The sequence below is a fragment of the Oncorhynchus gorbuscha genome, linkage group LG14 (genome assembly GCF_021184085.1).
Source record: "Oncorhynchus gorbuscha isolate QuinsamMale2020 ecotype Even-year linkage group LG14, OgorEven_v1.0, whole genome shotgun sequence".
Lineage (NCBI taxonomy): Eukaryota > Metazoa > Chordata > Actinopteri > Salmoniformes > Salmonidae > Oncorhynchus > Oncorhynchus gorbuscha.
Genome location: NC_060186.1, coordinates 51,452,862 through 51,472,120, shown reverse-complemented (window position 1 = coordinate 51,472,120; position 19,259 = coordinate 51,452,862). Strand labels below are relative to the sequence as shown.

Here is a 19,259-nt window from a genome sequence, read left to right as displayed (position 1 = left end):
GCTCTGTCATAACCTCACATGGTCTCTCTTATCATTGCTATGCAGACGACACACAATTAATCTTCTCCTTTCCTCCTTCTGATGACCAGGTGGCGAATCGCATCTCTGCATGTCTGGCAGACATATCAGTGTGGATGACGGATCACCACCTCAAGCTGAACCTCGGCAAGACGGAGCTGCTCTTCCTCCCGGGGAAGGACTGCCCGTTCCATGATCTCGCCATCACGGTTGACAACTCCATTGTGTCCTCCTCCCAGAGCGCCAAGAACCTTGGCGTGATCCTGGACAACACCCTGTCGTTCTCAACTAACATCAAGGCGGTGGCCCGTTCCTGTAGGTTCATGCTCTACAACATCCGCAGAGTACGACCCTGCCTCACACAGGAAGCGGCGCAGGTCCTAATCCAGGCACTTGTCATCTCCCGTCTGGATTACTGCAACTCGCTGTTGGCTGGGCTCCCTGCCTGTGCCATTAAACCCCTTCAACTCATCCAGAACGCCGCAGCCCGTCTGGTGTTCAACCTTCCCAAGTTCTCTCACGTCACCCCGCTCCTCCGTTCTCTCCACTGGCTTCCAGTTGAAGCTCGCATCCGCTACAAGACCATGGTGCTTGCCTACGGAGCTGTGAGGGGAACGGCACCTCAGTACCTCCAGGCTCTGATCAGGCCCTACACCCAAACAAGGGCACTGCGTTCATCCACCTCTGGCCTGCTCGCCTCCCTACCACTGAGGAAGTACAGCTCCCGCTCAGCCCAGTCAAAACTGTTCGCTGCCCTGGCCCCCCCAATGGTGGAACAAACTCCCTCACGACGCCAGGACAGCGGAGTCAATCACCACCTTCCGGAGAAACCTGAAACCCCACCTCTTTAAGGAATACCTAGGATAGGTTAAGTAATCCCTCTCACCCCACCCCCCCCCTAAGTTTTAGATGCACTATTGTTAAGTGACTGTCCCACTGGATGTCATAAGGTGATTGCACCAATTTGTAAGTCGCTCTGGATAAGAGCGTCTGCTAAATGACTTAAATGTAATGTAAATGTAATGTATTCTAAGTCAGAGCCGTCCAGAGTAGTGATGCTGGACAGGCGAGCAGGTGCGGGCAGTGATCGATTGAATAGCATGCATTTAGTTTTACTTGCATTTAAGAGCAGTTGGAGGCCACGGAAGGAGAGTTGTATGGCATTGAAGCTCGTCTGGAGGTTAGTTAACACAGTGTCCAAGGAGGGGCCAGAAGTATACAGAATGGTGTCGTCTTAAGTGGATCAGAGAATCACCAGCAGCAAGAGCAACATCATTGATGTATACAGCAAAGAGAGTCGGCCCGAGAATTTAACCCTGTGGCACACCCATAGAGACTGTCAGAGGTCCGGACAACAGGCCCTCCGATTTGACACACTGAACTCTATCAGAGAAGTAGTTGGTAAACCAGGCGAGGCAAGCATTTGAGAAACATAGGCTGTCGAGTCTACCAATAAGAATGTTGTGATTGACAGAGTCGAAAGCCTTGGCCAGGTCGATGAATACAGCTGCACAGTAATGTCTCTTATCAATGGCGGTTATGATGTCATTTAGAACCTTGAGCGTGGCTGAGGTGCACCCATGACCAGCTCCGAAACCAGATTGCATAGTGGAGAAGGAGGTATGGTGGGATTCGAAATGGTCAGTAACCTGTTTGTTAACTTGGCTTTCGAAGACCTTAGAAAGACAGGGTAGGATAGATATAGGTCCGTAGCAGTTTGGGTCTAGAGTGTTACCCCCTTTGAAGAGGGGGATGACCGCGGCAGCTTTCCAATCTTTGGGAATCTCAGACGATATGAAAGAGAGGTTGAACAGGCTAGTAATAGGGATTGCAACAATTTCGGCAGATCATTTTAGAAAGAGGGTCCATATTGTCTAGTCCGGCTGATTTGTAGGGGTCCAGATTTTGCAGCTCTTTCAGGACATCAGCTATCTGGATTTGGGTAAAGGAGAAATGGAGGGGGCTTTGGCGGGTTGCTGTGGAGGGTACCTGGCAGTTGACCGGGGTAGGTCAGTTAAGAACAAATGTTTATTTACAATGACGGCCTACCCCGGCCAAATCCTGACCAGGACAACGCTGGGCTAATTGTGTGCCGCCCTATGGGACTCCCAATCACGGACGGTTGTGATACAGACTGGAATCAAACAAGGGTCTGTAGTGACACCTCTATCACTGAGATGCAGTGCGTTAGACCGCTGCGTCACTCGGGAGCCATTCTTATGTCATTCTCGCTGGCTCCAAAAGTTTAAAAAATGATTTAAAAAAAATGTTGATAGGGGACTGAATGTGGTCGGACCATGAAATTGGCATATATATTACTCTTACATAATTTCAAACATGGGTGTGGATATTAGACATTTAATCAAAGCCTATTGGATGATAACTTGTTTTTAACTAGGTCAGAAAAATGTATAAATGACCTTTCCCGACATAACATAGGTACAGCAGATCCCCTTATTGTAGGGGACACTTTTCAATGTGCCTTTAGAGGCCATGCAATTCAGTACTCATCTCGAAAACAAAAGCAATTTAGGTCACATGTATCAAGGTACGACCCAGATGCAGACTGTCAAAGTAACAATGTTTATTGTAGCAACCGTGTAGGCAAAGACAGGTCAAGGCAGGCAGGGGTCGAAAATCCAGGGTAAGGCAAAGGTACAGGACGGCAGGCGGACTCAGGGTCAGGGACAGGCAGAGTTCAGTAATCCAGAGGTGGAGCAAAGGTACAGAACGGCAGGCAGACACAAGGTCAGGGACAGGCAGCGTGGTCAGGCGGGCGGGTACAGGGTCAGGACAGACAAAGGTCAAAACCAGGAGGACGAGGAAAGAGAGGCTGGGAAACGATAGGAGCTGACAGGAAAACCGCTGGTTAACTTGAACAATCAAAACGAACTGGCAACAAACAGACAGAGAACACAGGTATAAATACACAGGGGATAATTGGGAAGAGGGGCGACACCTGGAGGGGGGTGGAGACAAGCACAAGGACAGGTGAAACAGATCAGGGCGTGACAAAAAGAGTCCATATTAACAAAGGAAATGGAAGGACTAATAGTACAGAAAGATAGCAATAAAAACTCTACCATAGAGGCACAGAATAAGTTAGAGGAAAAACTCAAATAACTTATTCAAGATCTAGTGTAATATATGTTTTTAAATTAAGCGAACTGGATCGAACATGGGGAAATGTACGGATTCTTTTCTATTAATAATTTAAAATGAACAGGAGTACAGAAAGCCTCATGTGAAGGCCAAAATACAGAGGAGGAACTTCTTGTTGCAATTAAATTATTTATGTCAGGGAAAACTCAAAGGTTCGATGGCATACCAGTGGATGTACAGTGCCTTCAGGAGCTATTCAGATCCCATGACTTTTCCCACATAAAAAAAATGCTTAGCAATCAATACACGATACCCCATAATGACAAAGCAAAAACAGGTTTTTAGAAATGTTTTCACATTTATTCAAATTAAAAACGGATACTTTATGTAAATAAGTAATCAGACCCTTTGCTATGAGACTCGAAATTGATCTCAGGTGCATCCTGTTTCCATTGATCATCCTTGAGATGTTTCAAAAAACTTGATTGGAGTCCACCTGTGGTAAATTCAATTGATTGGACATGATTTGGAAAGACACACACCTGTCTATATAAGGTCCTACAGTTGACAGTGCATGTGAGAGCAAAAACCAAGCCATGAGGTTGAAGGAATTGTCCAAAGAGCTCAGAGACAAGATTGTGTTGAGGCACAGATCAGGAGAAAGGTACCAAAAAAATGTCTGTAGCATTGAAGGTCCTCAAGAAGTGGCCTCCACCATTCTTAAATGGAATAAGTTTGGAACAGCCAAGACTCTTCCTAGAGCTAGCCGCTTGGCCAAACTGAGCAGACGGGGGATAAGGGCCTTGGTCAGGGAGGTGACCAAGAACCCAATGGTCACTCTGAAAGAGCTCCAGAGTTCCTCTGTGGAGATGGGAGAACCTTCCAGAAGGATAAATATCTCTGTAGCACTCCACCAATCAGGCCTTTATGGTAGTGGCCAGACAGAAACCACTCCTCAGTAAAAGGCACATGACAGCCCGCTTGGAGTTTGCCAAAAGGCACTGTCGTGACATGAGTAAGTCGCTCTGGATAAGAGCGTCTGCTAAATGACTTAAATGTAAAAAATGTAATTAATGTGATGACTGCTATTCATCAAATAATGACCTACTATGTTTAATTATTACTCAATCACATTAATCACATAACAATTAATGAATTAATCATTTGGGGCACCATGGTAAAAGTTTATTTAATGAGTTACTGTTTCCTGAATTAACTCAAGAATATATTGATATCATACCAGTCATCAATCAATCATTTCCTCATATGAGTCTCATACTGCAAACATCGTATACCTCGTAAATCTGCACGAACCCTAACCTAAGTGATGAATCAGCGATACACAAATTGGCTTAATTATTTATTTACTAACTAACTAAATAATCACACAGAAATACATACACACACACGGTATAGGTTATTGATTACTAACATAATGCATATGAAAGTTCTCTAGTTGACTAACCAAATATGACGGCTTGTTACACAATGGAAAGGGGAAAGATAAAGAGCGGGAGAGACGTACATACATTTGGAAGCTATGCTCACTGTAAATATGAATATTTGGCACCCTAACAACCGCTCATTTGGATTGAAAATGCAACATATATTTACGTGTAGATGTCTTTCTCTGTCATCTCTCTGTTGAAACCACTCGATCCGTCTATGCCGAGTAGTTCGATGTAAGTCTCTGGTTGTCCACCGGAGGTCACAGTGTCCTTCTTAGTTGTAGGCTTCTTTTGTTCTGGAGTGTTCTTAGAATGGGTACCTCAGAGGTATTTCCCTCCCGTCTTGGTCAATTGTTCTAGACTACTTTACATACCAGCTGCAGACTGGGAATGTTTGGTCTAGTCTTCGTCACTCGTCGAAAGTTTCAGAGGTAAATTTTCTGGTCTTGTAGTTTTAACCATTTCAACGTGTGGACCACGTCCTCACGCTCTCTGGTCTCACCATTTTCAGCCGTGTAGCCACCGATCCCCGCTGTCTGGTCTGTATTTAAATTCTCACCGAGTACCATTAAGCAATCTGGCCTGTAAGGCGGTTCCATCATGTTGACACAAACTCTGCGCTCACTTGGGTGTGGCTATTGACTGGCACAAGTTTTGCAAGATAAACAATTCTCATTTAGAAGGCTAAAATCACATTGCTATCTTTTCACAAATAGTTTCAAATGTAATCATATACGTTTTACAACAATTAGATGTAAGTCTGATATATACATTGTGAAAACTCTTAAAAGTTACAATGTTTCCGTTATAATGCCTTTCTGATCATTTTAATGACATCACAAAATAGACATTAATTTTCCATATTCCATTTCTCATCATTACCAACATTCGGAGGATGAAATATATTGTCCCGGTGTCCATTGTTTGATGTTGAAGTACTTGGGCGGTAAAGTCTTCATAAGGCACACAGACATTCCGATCAACCGAGCGGAATCGTCTGCTGCCTACTGTATGGTTTACAATGAGTGAGGTGTCATAAAACCCCCTCATCCATCGCTCTCCCCCTCTGCGGGAGAGAGAGAGCCCTGTAGAGCTGACCCACTGTAACCTGATCCTTTGGATCCTCACAGGAGAGTCATGACAGCACCTGAAGGACTGTCGGACCATGAGAACAAAGATTCTCTGGTTTGATGAAACCAAGATAGAACTATTTGACCTGTATGCCAAGCGTCACATCTGGAGGAAACCTGGCACCATCCCTACGGTGAAGCATGGTGGTGGCAGTATCATTCTGTGGGGATGTTTTTCAGCGGGAGGAACTGGGAGACTAGTCAGGATCAAGGGAAAGATGAATGGTGCAAAGTACAGAGAGATCCTTGATGAAAACCTGCTCCAGAGCGCTCAGGACCTCAGACTGGGGCGAAGATTCACCTTCCAACAGGACAAGGACCCTAACCACACAGCCAAGACAACGCAGGAGTGGCTTCGGGACAAGTCTCTGAATGTACTTGAGTGGCCCAGCCAGAGCCAAGATTTGAACCCGATCCAACATCTCTGGAGAGACCTGAAAATAGCTGTGCAGCGACGCTCTCGATCCAACATGACAGAGTTTGAGAAGATCTGCAGAGAAGAATGGGAGAAACTCCCCAAATACAGGTGTGCCTAGCTTGTGGCGTCATACCCAAGAAGATTTGAGGCTGTAATCGCTGTCAAAGATTCTTCAACAAAGTACTGAGTAAAGTGTCTGAATAATTATGTAAATGTGATATCATTTAATTTATTTGTTTATACATTTTCAAACATTTCTATAAACCAGTTTATGCTTTAGTGTGTAACATAGGATGTGTCTAAATATGAAAAAATGCACATTTCCCCCCAAAAATCGAATGGTTGACCAATATTTTTTTTGTCTGGGACAGCCCTACCATTAACATGTTTAGCATCTCTAGGCCTTCACGCATACAATCACATAAACTCAGCAAAAAAATAAATGTTCTCTCACTGTCAACTGTGTTGATTGTCAGCAAACTTAACATGTGTAAATACTTGTATGAACATAACAAGATTCAACAACTGAGACATAAACTGAACAAGTTCCACACACTAGCAGAAATGGAAAAATGTGTCCCTAAACAAGGGGGGGGTCAAAATCAAAAGTAACAGTCAGTATCTGGTGTGGCCACCAGCTGCATTAAGTACTGCAGTGCATCTCCTCATGGATTGCACCAGATTTGCCAGTTCTTGCTGTGAGATGTTACCCCACTCTTCCACCAAGGCACCTGCAATTTCCCCAACATTTCTGGGGGGAATGGCCCTAGCCCTCACCCTCCGATCCAACAGGTCCCAGACATGCTCATTGGGATTGAGATCCGGGCTCTTCGCTGGCCATGGCAGAACACTTGACATTCCTGTCTTGCAGGAAATCACGCACAGAACGAGCAGTATGGCTGGTGGCATTGTCATGCTGGAGGGTCATGTCAGGATGAGCCTCAAGGAAGAGTGCCACATGAGGGAGGAGGAGGTCTTCCCTGTAACACACACCGTTGAGATTGCCTGCAATGACAACAAGCTCAGTCCGATGATGCTGTGACACATCGCCCCAGACCATGATGGACCTTCCACCTCCAAATCGATCCCGCTACAGAGTACAGGCCTCGATGTAACACTCATTCCTTCGATGATAAACACGAATCTGACCATCACCCCTGGTGAGTCAAAACCGCGACTCGTCAGTGAAGAACAGTTTTTGCCAGTCCTGTCTGGTCCAGCAATGGTGGGTTTGTGCCCATTGGCCACGTTGTTGCCTGCAAGCCCTCAGTCCAGCCTCTCTCAGCCTATTGCAGACAGTCTGAGCACTGATGGAGTGATTGTGTGTTCCTGGTGTAACTTGGGCAGTTGTTGTTGCCATCCTGCACCTGTCCCGCAGGTGTGATGTTCGGATGTACCGATCCTGTGCAGGTGTTGTTACACGTGGTCTGCCACTGCGAGGACGATCAGCTCTCCGTCCTGTCTCCCTGTAGCGCTGTCTTAGGCGTCTCACAGTATGGACATTGCAATTTATTGCCCTGGCCACATCTGCAGTTCTCATGCCTCCTTGCAGCATGCCTAAGGCACACTCACGCAGTTGAGCAGGGACCCTGGGCATCTTTCTTTTGGTGTTTTTCAGAGTCAGTAGAAAGGCCTCTTTAGTGTCCTAGGTTTTCATAACTGTTACCATAATTGCATACCGTCTGTAAGCTGTTATTGTCTTAATGACAGTTCCATAGGTGCATGTTCATTAATTGTTCATGGTTCATTGAACAAGCATGGGAAACAATGTTTAAACCCTTTACAATTAAGATCAAATTATCTTTGAAAGACAGGGTCCTGGAAAACAGAAAAAAAGGGAACATTTGAATTTTTTTGCTGAGTTTACAAGCCTCTGATGTGAGCCTTTGGAACATCTACATTTAAAAAAGTTGAATAAATCAGTTGAATATACACCATTACAAAAAATCCATTATTTTAGGCAGCCCTAAAGAAACATTATATGTATTTCAGAAGAACAGAATATGAGTTGGCCCACTGTATGTTATCTGGCTATGCACTATGCCATAGGCTGTAGGCTTGCTCATTTAGCAGACAAGATATGCTTATAAGTCCCATGCCATTATTTTATATTCTATGATTTTATAGTAAGAAGAATGTAATTGAACTTTGCTGAATAAAATATTAAGGATATTTTTCCCATTCCTTAAATTGATCATTTGAAACAGGTCCTATATGGTAGATTTAGAGTTATTTGACAACTTTAGTTATGAATGATACAAACCTTAGACTGCCTTAGAAATCAAAATACATATTCCGTATTTTGCGTGACAATATCTTGCTGACAAAATGTCATGACCACCACAGCCCTAGTCAGAACCCATCCTGACATTGACACTGACAGGACAGGCAAGTCACAGACAATGGCTGTATAAATGGTCCACAGCACCACTGTTCCCTTTCTAGACTCCCTGGGCTTTACTTTTCTCCTCTGGACAAAATGTACTTATCAGCAATCTGCAGCTTATTGACCACAAAGGGAAGGAAGAGCAATTTTCAGTTTTCAGCTAGGGGACTTTGCAGAAGGAACACAATTAAGTAGGTCAGTCCATCAATAGCACCTGGCTTTATCAGCCCAGAGAAAGACACATTCTATAAAGCAGCCTAATCCATGGGCTCTCACCTTTATCTGTGACGAATGGGAAGGAATTTGACAAAATAATGTGTATTTAAGAGAGTGTGCTGTAATTTCAGCTTAATGCCCAGCTACTACCTGCTGTTAACTCAAAGCAGCCTCTGGGAAGATAGTCGCAGACAGGCACCACTTCTAGGATACGGGCCAAGTTAATTAAATATCAGCTCCATCCTTGAGCAGCGTGGAAAATCAAAAGGACACAGGAATTTGACGAGCAACGAAGAGAAAAGAAACAGCAATTCCTACTGTTTAAACTCTCTGCTATTCATTATGGGCTTCTTCTGAAGTGTCTTTGGCTGGAAAGAAGTGAGGATGGGGGATGCCTCTTCCTCCTCAGAGTCCACCGGTCTCAAACCTACCTGTGTCACAGCTGCACAGTCTTTCCCACTGCGCTTTGATTCAATTCCATCCTGATTGCATCAAATCCCTCACATACTCTTCATGCCCCCATTCCTAACCCACTCACAAGTAGGCTACCCTCAGAGACATCTGTGTTACACAATACCATAAATAGGTATTCACTGAGGGATTCCTACTACCTCGCTAATTGGCTTTACTTCTGGATACATTCTGCTAAGCACCACCTGGTCTATCTACTCAAATAGGGAGACTGTTACAAGCCATTTGAGTTGACTATACAGTAAAAAAAAAAAAATCACTCGACAGCAATGTTCCTATGCCTTCACATACCCATGAAATACTTCAGTCAGTAACCTGGCAATGAACTATGCTCAATAGCACTTAATAAGAAGCTGAACACTTGGTTGAACTAGGTGGGCCGCGGAAAACACTTTCACCCTGAACTTCACTGAATGTGTCTCTCGGAGAAAAAACTGAGTAGAAAAGTTGAGTAGAGTAAAGCTCTAGGCTACACCTGAATAGAGCCTTTCTCTCCCTGGTTATATAACTGGGTCTGATTAATAGACCTACCTAGATTTACTGTGACTGCAAAGCTTGATTCAACCTATTGTATAGCTGAGCTTGTTAGCTCCAGTATTGATTAAAGCCTTTCATCAGATAAATAATTATATTATTGACCAATGACAAAATATACACAAGTAAAACGAGCAGAAGATGAACAATCCAATATTTGAAGTCCAAATCACAGCCGCTTATTCAACAGTGTCCTTGAGAACTTTGTACAGTACACCTGAACTTTGCTGAAAGTAAAGGATAGCGCGAGGATAGGAGGTGGCATAGGTAGATGAGACCGAGTTAGAAATGTTTGCTCTGGTGCCGCCCGTGGCCCAAACCAATCTGAGATGCAGGGATCGTAAAGTTCAGCCTCACGGAGGAGCTACAGGTTTGTGCCTCCAGACCTTTCAGAGCTCCACTGTCTCCTGTTAACCTACACCTGGCTGGACGCCCCAAGGTATCTGAGGCTAAAATAGTCTGTCCATACCGTGTTGCATTATCCTGACAGTTCAAACCTCACAGGATTCTCCGACATAAATCATGCTTTGTAGAGCATCGCGGGTTAAGTGGATCCAACGATGGCGTGATATCACCACATTGCGTCACTTGACCGTTTGTTTGCTTATCTGTCTGCACTGTTTAAAGACGTTATGACGTGAAACATGCAGAGCTGAAAGATGTATTTGCTCCTCTCAGGCAATGGTTTTGAATCTAACATCGCAATTGTAATGCACATGATGGGAGACAGAGAGCTGGTTTCAAGCGCAGCAGGTGTTTATTTGTAAAGGACCACAGGAGGAGGCAGGTAGCTGGGTCCAGGGGCAGGCAGAAGGTCATACACATGGGGTCCAAAAAGGCAACAGTACAGGCTGGGAAAAGGATAGTAACGTCATCCGGGAGATCAGGCAATCGGTTGATAACAGGAAACCCGGTAGGCAAAAGACGTCGTTAGTGAGGCAGGTAAAAACAATCATACACGGGAGGATTAAATTACGGTGAAACCCAGCGCTCCCAATAGAAGTGTGTCACAAAACAAACAATACCTCACAATGATGGGGTGCAAAGAACTGAACTAAATTGTGTGTGATAATGACATACAGGTGTGTGAACAGTTTATCAGAATGCAGGTGATTTCTGGAGAGTGAGCTGCGTTCAGGGGATCTATGTGTTTGAGAGTGTGAGTTGGAAGCAGACGTACAGTACAGTAATCAACTGACACCCAGAGATCAAAATTCAGAAGTGATCCCACCGTCAAGTCACTGGCTGTGTAGGAGTACCCATACTTGCGTCCTAAATAGTAGGCCGTTTGAGTATGCGAAAACAAAACATTTTATAGTCTGTGAATTTTCGAAATCCAAGTATGAGTTAAACGCATACACAGCCACAATGCATTGGAATAGGGGGGCTGCGAGTTTAGTCAGCTAGATCTCTTTAAGTAAGAAACAAAACAACATGTAAGATGGCGAATAGCAAAGCTTCTGCGGTGGTGTTCAATGTAAGTAGCTAGTTTTTGTTCTCCTTAAATGATTACGACTATTTCATTGTAACGTTATCTTTGAAAACAAGTCCGCTGCGCCTTAAGCTAGCTACGTGCTTCAGTTCAGTAGGACTAGAAGTTATGACTGTTTTTAACATTAACGTTAGCTACAGGGTTACTTGCTTGCGATGACTTCACATTTAACATTAACTTAGTTAACTGGCTCGTTAACTACTTGTTGTAAATACCAGGGCTTGTTTTCAAACTGTTATAGGGTCTGATGACAATACTAAGGATTTCATTCAGTGGTGAAAACAGCAGGAGAAATGCAGCAAAAAAAATGTTTTGAGTAAGTCATGTGGACATAGTTAGCTCTCTTGCCACTGCACTGCGCTGCCACTAGCTATAGCTAACGCTCCTATTTTCCACAGTGGTGCTGGTCCCAACACTTCTCTTTTCTTCTAGGTCTCCTGATTTGTCACGTTGGTTTATCTGTGTTGAACTGATTCTAGTATTCATGCTATGCAATATTAGGTTCTACCTGAACGTTTACACTCTGAATGGGTCTAGCTAGTTTCATTGAACCTAAGTTGTTATGGTGAAAGTAATGGGAAGCTGCACTCATTACGTGTTTCACCTTGGCAACTCCAATGTGATAAAGTATGTGGAAGTCTAGCTGTCTACAGAAAGTTCACACAACTCTAACGTAAACTCACCCCGTTCCGTACAAATGTGCACAACCGCAATATTCAAACGAGGCTACAAAGAAAACTATTGGGACTGTAGCAACTGTGTTGACGTCAAAATCGGGGGTGTGAACTAGGTTTCTATTCAAACGTTGATCGAGATGGTAATGGCTCTATAGTAGTGGAGAAAAGTTGAAAAAAACTGACCCTCCGTTACATCTTGACGTGTCATGTCGTAACGTACAGCACGCATAAAGCAACTATTTCTGTCCTACAATCTCTCTCCACCAGGTGTAGCACTTCTCTCATCCTTTAAAAACAAGAAATGGACAGTGATGGGGGTAAGGGGGATACCTAGTCATTTTTTTCGTCATCATTGCATGCGATCATCATTCTCAAAGCCGCTGTTTACTTCTAAGATCACTTTAGCACCTCCCTAAAAACCCGATTCAAATTCGACACAAACCTTCAAATAGGTATGTAATGACACATTATATAAACTCTTTATAGAGTTTTATTTATATTTTAGAGGCGATAAGGTGATAAGATGGACAGATCAAGTGAAAAAAAGCAATTTTCCCACACAACATCTCTCCTTCTCACTATCACGCATTAGTTTCACTTCCCCACCCGCCATTTTTAAAAAGACCCGATGGGGCTCATTGCCTGCTTAAATTATGCAGAAACGGACAACGTTTAGGTCATGTAATTGATTCTGTTGGAAAGGGGAGAAATTGTGCTTTACAATGGTATTGAAATTACAGTTGATCTTGAAGTATTATGTTTTTGGGGCGCTAAAATAAGGGCAATTGTACGGACCAAGGCGATGTACGAGTTTACGTTACTTTGCCCATGTTTTGGTTAATGTTGTATTTCATTTTGTGTTTTTTCAGGATCTCCAGCGTCCTCCAACTCTTTTTACAAGTCAAAAACTCAGGTATTTTTCTAGAGATCATCGACGCCACAGTTTTTCACAGTCCGAGCTTGTTTTGTTTCTGAATTCCCAGTTGCCTTGAATGCACCAAAATTGGTATGTTTTGGCCATGGCATACTGCATACTTTTTACTAAACAGTATTATGATTATTAGACAGTACGCAATTTAAGTAAGTAGTAGGCAAGCCAGATTTAGGCCACTGTCTGTCACTGTGCTACATTTTGATCTGAGACTATGATCCCTCGCTGAGACCTTCAGTGTCAGCCAACAGATGCTGACATTAGTGTTGTTGACTCAATACTAGATAGACCCCCTACGTAGTTTAATACAAACCACAACCTGGTCTCCCAGTTGTTTTGACACATATAACTTGAGAGTCCCTGTGGAGAGACACATGCTGGCTCATTGCTCCAATGCATCCCTCTTTTAACTCTGATCTCTCTTCCAACCCACTGAAGTGATGCATGAATGAAACTTGGACTCTCAATGACTAAAGTCTCTAGATACCAGGTTTACCAGCACCTAACCACCCCACACCAGCAGCATCCATCCCACACAGTCACATTCTTCTCTTCCAACATCAGACGTGGGCACTGGATCTCTATGACAAATCCACGGAGCTGAGGGGGGGGGGGTCTCTGAATCCATACAGCAATAATGGTGCATTTCCTTACAGGATTTACCCCTGTGTTTTACCCAAAAGGATCAGACTTGTCTGTTTCCATCTAGGTGGCCCGTTACACTGGTCCATGGCCCCGGGCGGACCTGCTCTCACTTGGGGCCAAAGCCAGGCCACTGGTACTTTTCAGCTTTCATTTACATAATAATGGTTGTGAACTTTAACACCTTCTCACAAAGCAACTGTTGTCATTATCCCGAGGTTGTTGATTCTGCTCACTGACTCCTCACTGTCAGCCCTAACTAACACAATTTCCTTTGTATAAAACGGTCTTGTTTGGAACCTCAGTGTGTCACAATGAGTAAATTAAGGTTGGGTTTGGATTACAATTATGTTAACAAATCATGCCCCTTTTGTCAAGCTCCACAGGCAAATTGCCCATCCGCACACTTCACTTCCTTTCATTGAATGGTGATTCATCGCCCACAATGCGTTCAAAGGATCACAGGCCCTATAAGGATTGACCATGCCTCCACAGCCAAAGTTCTATGGTTTGCATGCCCTGCGAAGGACCCAAGTATACGGTCATAATAGGTGCTTGGAGTTCGTCGTTCCCCAAGTCTGCACCAGTAACGGTTAGCTTGGTGTGCAACGACCGGTGGTGGTGAGTATAACCAGAGATACTGGAATATAATGACCTCTGGTATAACTTAATTAATGACGTTAGATAACATTATTGCTGGTTACGTAGCTATCTTTTGATCAAACAAGACAGGCTAGCTAACGTTTTCACTTTCGCTAGAGTCGCTAGTTTAACTAAAAACAAAATAATGGATGAAGCTGTGGTGGTAGCCAACTTATGTCAGAGTCGGACTAATATAGTGAACTAGGAGCAACAAACTGTAATGGCGTCACCGGCCTGAATCTAATCCAATCTGGAGCTACAGTCAGTCTACATCTGTAAAGCATAGAATTAGGGTTTCCACAAAGTCAAAATTGAATGAAAACAAACATTTGCTTTTTGGTCTTAATTTAAGGTTTGGCATAAAAAGATATGTGTGGTTAGGGTTATGTTTAAAATAACATTTTACGAAGAGACGTTTTAGAAATAGACAGCCTTTATGACTTTGTGGCTGGGTTAACTAGTGGGGACCTAGAATTAGCTTGACCCGAGTTACTGCCCTGATGACACAGATGGCTTCATCAACAATGGTAATGTATGTTATGTGAAACGTTTGATAAACTAGAAGGTTAATCATCCAGCCAAGCAGATACAAGTAGTAGAGTCATTTTGGTTGTAAAATGCATTTATAACAAAAATGTCATTTACCACTTGATTGTCTATTGTACCACCCTGTCACAGGCCATCCCAGTCAACACCACCTCATAAGATGAGGAAGTCCCTTGTTTATGAGGATTGCCTGCTGCAGTTGTTCGGGATGTCCAGTTTGCAGCCGAACATGCAACATAGAGAAGACCAGCAAGGGGACCCTAAGCATCACACAGACATGCCCTCGCTGTGAGAATTCCTAGACAGTCGAAGTCGGTTTACATACACTTATTTTAGAGTCATTAAAACTCGTTTTTCAACCACTCCACAAATTTCTTGTAACAAACTATAGTTCTGGCAAGTTGGTTATGATATCTATTTTGTGCATGACACAAGTCATTTTTCCAACAATTGTTTACAGACAGATTAGGCTGGGTTTCTGTACAGCACTTTGAGATATCAGCTGATGTACGAAGGGCTATATAAATAAATTTGATTTGATTATTTCACTTATAATTCACTGTATCACTGTATCAATTCCAGTGGGTCAGAAGTTAACATACACTAAGTTGACTGTGCCTTTAAACATCTTGGAAAATTCCAGAAAATGATGTCGTGGCTTTAGAAGCTTCTGATAGGCTAATAGACATAATTTGAGTCAATTGGAGGTGTACATGTGGATGTATTTCAAGGCATATCTTCAAACTCTGTGCCTCTTTGCTTGACATTATGGGAAAATCAAAAGAAATGAGCCAAGACTTCAGAAAAGAATTGTAAACCCCCACAAGTCTGGTTCATCCTTGGGAGCAATTTCCAAATGCCTGAAGGTAACACGATCATCTGTACAAACAATAGTGCGCAAGTATAAACACCATGGGACCACACAGCCGCCATACCGCTTAGGAAGGAGACGCGTTCTGTCTCCTAGAGACGAACGTACTTTGGTGCTGAAAATGCAAATCAATCCCAGAACAGCAGCAAAGGACCTTGTGAATATGCTGGAGGAAACAGGTACAAAAGTATCTATGTCCACAGTAAAACGAGTCCTATATCGACATAACCTGAAAGGGCACTCAGCAAGGAAGAAGCCACTGCTCCAAAACCGCCATTAAAAAAAACAGACTACAGTTTGTAACTGCACATGGCGACAAAGATTGTACTTCTTGGAGAAATGTCCTCTGGTCTGATAAAACAAAAATAGATCAGTTTGGTCATAATGACCATCGTTATGTTTGGAGGAAAAAGGGGGAGGCTTGCAAGCCAAAGAACACCATTCCAACTGTGAAGCACGGGCGTGGCAGCATCATGTTGTGGGGGTGCTTTGCTGCAGGAAGGACTGGTGCACCTCACAAAATAGCTGGCATCATGAGGGAGGAAAATTAAGTGGATATATTGAAGCAACATCTCAAGACATCAGTCAGGAAGTTAAAGCTTGGTCGCAAATGGGTCTTCCAAATGGACAATGTCCCCAAGCATACTTCTAAAGTTGCGGCAAAAAGAACCACAAAGTCAAGGTATTGGAGTGGCCATCACAAAGCCCTGACCTCAATCCTATAGAAAAGTTGAACTAAAAGTGTGTGCAAGTAAGGAGGCCTACAAACCTGACTACACTGTTACACCAGCTCTGACAGGAGGAATGGGCCAAAATTCACCCAACTTATTGTGGAAAGCTTGTGGAAGGCTACCCAAAACGTTTGACCCAGGTTAGACTATTTAAAGGCAATGCTACCAAATATGAATAAAGTGTATGTAAACTTCTGACACACTGGGAATGTAATGAAAGAAATAAAAGCTGAAATAAAGTATTCTCTCTACTATTATAAAAAGTCCAGGGTTGTGAAGACTTTCTAGAGCAGGGGTACTCTACTCTTACCTGTTCTACCTGATAATTTCACACACCTGGTGTCCCAGGTCTAAACCAGTCCCTGATTAGAGGGAAACAATGAAAAAATGCAGTGGATCTGGCTTCGAGGTCCGGAGTTGAGTTTGAGGTTTCCAGAGGCACTGTGTACAAGACACCACACAGGAAGGTATGACCACTCTAACATGTTTGCCAAGGAAGCCCCATTATCACCAGACAAAATACAGATAGGCACCGTATCTGTGTCGGCTGGGAATGACAATGAAAGGTGAAAGGTGCACATTGTTATACACCGTATGGACCTCGCTTTGTGCATGGTGGCATTGTCATGCTCAACCAGGAAAGGGCCTTCCCCAAACTGTTGCCACAAAGTTGGAAGCACAGAATCGTCTAGAATGTCAATGTATGCTGTAGCGTTAAGATTTCCCTTCACTGGAACTAAGGGGCCTAGCCCAAACCATAAAAAAGCCTCAGATCATTATTCCTCTTCCACCAAACTTTACAGTTGACACTATTCATTGGGGCAGGTTGTGTTCTACCGGCTTCCGCCAAACCCAGATTTGTCAGTTGGCCTGCCAGATGGTGAAGCGTGATTCATCACTCCAAAGAAGGTGTGTCCACTGCTCCAGAGTCCAAAGGCAGAGAGCTTTACACCATTCCAGACGACACTTGGCATTGCGCATGGTGATCTTAAGCTTGTGTGTGGCTGCACAGCGCTGGAAACCCATTTCATGAAGCTCCTGACAAACAGTAGTGAGTGTTGCAACCGAGGACAGATGATTTATACGAGCTACGCGCTTCAGCACTCGGTGGTCGAGTTCTGTGAACTTGTACGGCCTACCACTTCGTGGCTGAGCAGTTGTTGCTCCTAGATGTTTCCACTTTACAATATCAGTACTTATAGTTCACCGGAGCAGCTCTTGTAGGGCAGAAATTTGACTTGTTGGAAAGTTGGCATCCTATGACGGTGCCACATTGAAAGTCACAGGGCACTTCAGTAAGGACCTTCTACAGCCAATGTTTGTCAATGGAATATGCATGGCTGTGTGCTCGATTTTTACACCTGTCAGCAATGGGTGTGACTGAAATAGCCAAATCCACTACTTTGAAGGGGTGTCCATATACTTTTGTATATATAGTGTATTAGCGGAATACTGCTTTTATGGTATTATGTAAAGGGTTGTTTATTCTACATGGACCGGTTACTACATTTGAAAGTTATCAAAACACTCAGTTTAGAATATGTACACTGAACAAAAATATAAACTCAACATGATTTCAAGGTTTTACTGCTAACCTACAAAGCATTCCATGGGCTTGCTCCTACCTATCTTTCCGTTTGGTCCTGCCGTACATACCTACACGTACGCTACGGTCACAAGACGCAATTGTCCCTAGAATTTCTAAGCAAACAGCTGGAGGCAGGGCTTTCTCCTATAGAGCTCCATTTTTATGGAATGGTCTGACTACCCATGTGAGAGACGCAGACTCTGTCTCAACATTTAAGTCTTTACTGAAGACTCATCTCTTCAGTGGCTCATATGATTAAGTGTAGTCTGGCCCAGGAGTGTGAAGGTGAACGGAAAGGCTCTGGAGCAACGAACCGCCCTTGCTGTCTCTGCCTGGCCGGTTCCCCTCTCTCCACTGTGATTCTCTGCCTCTAACCCTATTACAGGGGCTGAGTCACTGGCTTACTGGTGCTCTTTCATGCCGTCCCTAGGAGGGGTGCATCACTTGAGTGGGTTGAGTCACTGACGTGATCCTCCTGTCTGGGTCGGCGCCCCCCCTTGGGTTGTGCCGTGGCGGAGATGTTTGTGGGCTATACTCCGTCTTGTCTCAGGATGGTAAGTTGGTGGTTGAAGATATCCCTCTAGTGGTGTGGGGGCTGTGTTTTGGCAAAGTGGGTGAGGTTATATTTTCTTCCTGTTTGGCCCTGTACGGGGTTATCATTGGATGGGGCCACAGTGTCTCCTGACCCCTCCTGTCTCAGCCTCCAGTATTTATGCTGCAGTAGTTTATGTGTCGGGGGGCTAGGGTAAGTTTGTTATATCTGGAGTACTTCTCCTGTTTATCCAGTGTCCTGTGTGAATTTAAATATGCTATCTCTCTTTCTCTCGGAGGACCTGAGCCCTAGGACCATGCTTCAAAGCTACCTGGCACGATTACTCCTTGCTGTCCCAAGTCCACCTAGCCGTGCTGCTGCTCCAGTTTCAACTGTTCTACCTGTGGCTATGGAACGCTGACCTGTTCACCGGACGTGCTACCTGTCCCAGACCTGCTGTTTTCAACTCTCTAGAGACAGCAGGAGCGGTAGAGATACTCTTAATGATCCGCTATGAAAAGCCAAATGACATTTACTCCTGAGGTGCTGACTTGCTGCACCCTAGACAACTACTGTGATTATTATTATTTGACCATGCTGGTCATTTATGAACATTTGAACATCTTGGCCATGTTCTGTTATTATCTCCACCCGGCACAGCCAGAAAAGGACTGGCCACCCCTCATAGCCTGGTTCCTCTCTAGGTTTCTTCCTAGGTTTTGGTCTTTCTAGGGAGTTTTTCCTAGTCACCGTGCTTCTACACCTGCATTGCTTGCTGTTTGGGGTTTTAGTCTGGGTTTCTGTACAGCACTTTGAGATATCAGCTGATGTAAGAAGAGCTATATAAATTAATTTGATTTGATGTAAAGTGTTAGTCAAATGTT

General features: G+C 43.9%; 1 protein-coding gene and 1 long non-coding RNA gene across 6 annotated transcripts in view; one reads left to right on the top strand and one right to left on the bottom strand.

The window, feature by feature from the left end:
• The window catches only part of LOC123995066 (protein FAM184A-like), a 137,829-nt gene that overhangs the window by 76,723 nt on the left and 41,847 nt on the right, over nucleotides 1-19,259 (bottom strand). The gene's annotated exons all lie outside the window — the stretch shown is intronic.
• LOC123995067 lies at nucleotides 11,457-14,042 on the top strand. Its single transcript, XR_006831776.1, has 3 exons — nucleotides 11,457-11,531; nucleotides 12,762-12,805; nucleotides 13,844-14,042. It is a non-coding gene; the product is annotated as an uncharacterized LOC123995067 (long non-coding RNA).